Source organism: Hylobates moloch, unplaced genomic scaffold, assembly GCF_009828535.3.
Source record: "Hylobates moloch isolate HMO894 unplaced genomic scaffold, HMol_V3 SCAFFOLD_7, whole genome shotgun sequence".
Lineage (NCBI taxonomy): Eukaryota > Metazoa > Chordata > Mammalia > Primates > Hylobatidae > Hylobates > Hylobates moloch.
The window spans coordinates 113,785,165-113,788,434 of NW_026652282.1; the positions used below are offsets into that span (position 1 = coordinate 113,785,165).

The 3,270-nt window shown below is 42.0% G+C and overlaps 1 non-coding gene across 1 annotated transcript; it reads right to left on the bottom strand.

Annotated features, from left to right (window-relative positions):
- Nucleotides 1-2,461: 2,461 nt before the first annotated feature.
- LOC116812393 (U1 spliceosomal RNA) lies at nucleotides 2,462-2,620 on the bottom strand. The gene has a single exon (XR_004370691.1). It is a non-coding gene; the product is annotated as a U1 spliceosomal RNA (small nuclear RNA).
- Between the last annotated feature and the right edge of the window lie 650 nt (nucleotides 2,621-3,270).

Consider the following 3,270-nt stretch of genomic DNA (forward strand, 5'->3'; position numbering starts at 1 on the left):
GAAACATGCAAGCTCCAGAGTAGAATTCTCTAGCCAGGGTTCTCAACATGTGGTCCATGGACCACCATCCTCAAAATTGCCTAAGGATCTTGTTAAAAATATAAAATCTCAGGCCCCAAGCCCAGACCTACTGAATCTGCATTTTAACAAGCTCCCTAGTTGATTCCAGTATGCACTAAAGTTAGAGACCCATTTCCTTTATCGGCCTTAACTGCTTAAAGCAGTGGTTCACAGACTTGGCCACACATCAGAATAACATGGTGAGCTCAAGAAAAATATTGGCTCCTGGATCCCACCCCTAACAATTGTGATTCAACTGGTCTGTGGCGGGACTGGACATTTGAGAATTTTAAAAGCTTCCCAGGTAATTTTAATGTGCAGCCATGGTTGTAAACCACTGGTGTAGAGGAAACACATGCAGCTCCATAGATAAGAGCTCCTCCATCCAAGGTTGTGTTTTCTGTGTGATTGTGTGTGTCTGTGTATGTGTGTTCAAAAATGTTAAAATTTCTGCTGGGCCTGAGGTGTAAAGCAACATCTTCTGGGCAGATTTGGGAATTTCATTGGGGGTGACAACAGGTACTCCCAAGAAAAATATGCGGTGGGCTGACTGGTCCATTGGGAGAAATGATCATGTTGTATCACTCAGTTGCCCAATCACCTTCAAGGATTGGGGCCACAGGTGCATCCCTGGCATGGATGACCTGGCGGTACCCACCCTTAGCACTGTGTCATTTGTACCATTAAAGTTGTATCCTCTCTGTTGGGCTCATTTGAGGCTCTCTTGAGATCTGGTGATTAATATAAAAGTGAAGATCCAAAGAGCTGACTTTTGCTTTTATCTGCACTGCCCTCCCCGCAAAGAAACAAGATTTGCCTTAAGTAGCCCCCAAGTTCGTGGTTTCGGCCACATAAAAGGCTCCAGACCCATTTATGTGTCTCAGCTGTGATTGATGAATAGCCGTCCATCCTCCTGTGACTGGAGTTGCTGCTTGTTGTCATACTAGGTAAAGCAATTGTATAAATTACCTCTCATCCAAGTCACAAAATATGTTTGCCAAAATGATTTCTTCTAAAATTGTAAAAGTGAAAATAGAGTGCACAGAGAGAAATTGAGTTTGCTCCAAGGGGCTATGAATGCACCATTAAGAAAGCCTCGAAAAGAGATTAGCAATCCATCTGGTGTATTTGCACATCATTTAGTGCCATTTTGGGGCATTTCTGAAAATGTCAGTCACGGTGGGGAGGAAGAGAAGGAGGTTCCATTGGCCATTAAGATGATATACCAAGAGGCTGTGGTTATCAGGGCATGCAGTGGGGCAGCGCTTCACCAGCTCTGACCTCAGCTCAGTGAGAATTGCAAAAGCTCCAAAGTTTAATAAAAATCAGTGGCTAGATTCCAGTGCCAGGGGGTTTGATAAAGCATTGTCTTAAGCTTCAGGCCATGTTCTTTGAACAAAACAACTCTCTATATTCTTGAATATCTGCCCCCCCCTCCACAAACACACAGACACAACCCTTCACCAAAGAAAACTGACAAATGGACAACTCATATTTTCTAAGCCAATCTGGGAAAGATCTCAGCTAAATATGGGACATCTTAGTTAAGTATTTTGCTGAAAAGTCCCACTCTTTAGCAGTCTTAAAACTAAGACAGACTGGGCACAGTGGCTCATGCCTATAATCCCAGCACTTTAGGAGACTGAAGCAGGAGGATCACTTGAGGCTAGGAGTTCCATACCAGCTTGGGCAACATAGTGAGAGTCCATCTCTATAAAAAAATTAAAAATTATCTGTGCATGGTGGCATATACCTGTAATCCCAGCTACTTATGAAGCCGGGGTGGGAGGGTCACTTGAGCCCAGGAGTTTAAGGCTACAGTGAACCATGACTACACCATTGCACTCCAGCCTGGGCGACAGAGTGAGACCCTGTCTCTAAAACAAGTAAACAACAACAACAACAACAAAACAAAGATATAAATATAATCAGAACATTGTATACAAATCATGTTGTGACACAGTTACATTTTATATAAAATAATTCTTTAGCAGGCTGTATATCTTCTATGACATTCTCTTTTACTGTTATTAGAAAATTATACTCCCAGCATTACCTCTATATGTAATAAGACAGACTACACTTTCTTCCACCTCATTACATCTATATGTAGTAAGACAGACTACACTTTCTTCCACCTCTTGGTGAAAGGAATTTTGTCTACTCCCTATGCTTACCTTGTCCCAAAAGCTGAAAGTCTGGATTCTGGGGCTATTTTCCAAAATGACAGAGGATATCAAAGATCATGCAGAATAGATCAAAGTAAGTGTTCATAATGTAAATGCCTATTTCCTGGAAGAGGCACACTCTGAATGAGACAAGGAGATAAAGCCCTAGAGATCTGCCACGCCACTGAGAAATGTCGAATGTGCTCGTCTATTTCCTTTTTCTTTTTCCCCCAGGGGAAGTGTGAATGAAAGTCCCACTATCACAAATTATGCAGTCAAGTTTTTCACATTTGGGGAAATTGCAGGGGTCAGCACATCTGAGTGCAATGGATAAGGCTGGCCATGGAAAAACCACCTTTGTGATGATGGTATTTCCACTGCCAGGTAAGTGTCTCAGATGATTCTTAATCCAGAGTTCATTACCTTATTTTCTGTTTTGATTGGAATTGGAAAGCCATCATCAGGTTTGAGAGAATCTCTACAACAATATAATATAAAGTCAGTGAGGGAAGGGAGTTTTGTCTGTTTTGTTCACCAGTGTATCTCCTTAGCATAGCTAAGTGTACTAGTCCATTCTCACGCTGCTAACTGGGTAATTTGTAAAGGAAAGAGATTTAATGGACTTACAGTTTAGCATGACTGGAAAGGCCTCAGGAAACTTATAATCATGGTGGAAAGGGGGAAGCAGACATACCCTTCTTCACATGGCAGCAGGAAGAGAGGTGACAAGCAAAAGGGGGAAAAGCCCCTTATAAAACCATCAGATCTCGTGAGAACTCACTATCAGGAGAACAGCATGGAGGTAACTGCCACCATGATTCAGTTACCTCCCACCAGGTCCCTCCCATGACAGGTGGGGATTATGAGAACTACAATTCAAGATGAGATTTGGGTGGGGAAACAGCCAAACCATATCACTAAGTATCTGGCAAATAGTAAGAACTCAATAAATATTTTCTAATCTTGTTGTTGAAACTGTAAAACAAACTGAGTTTAAAATCTAGGCAGACACTGTAACCATACAGTCACCTGTTCCTAAAGT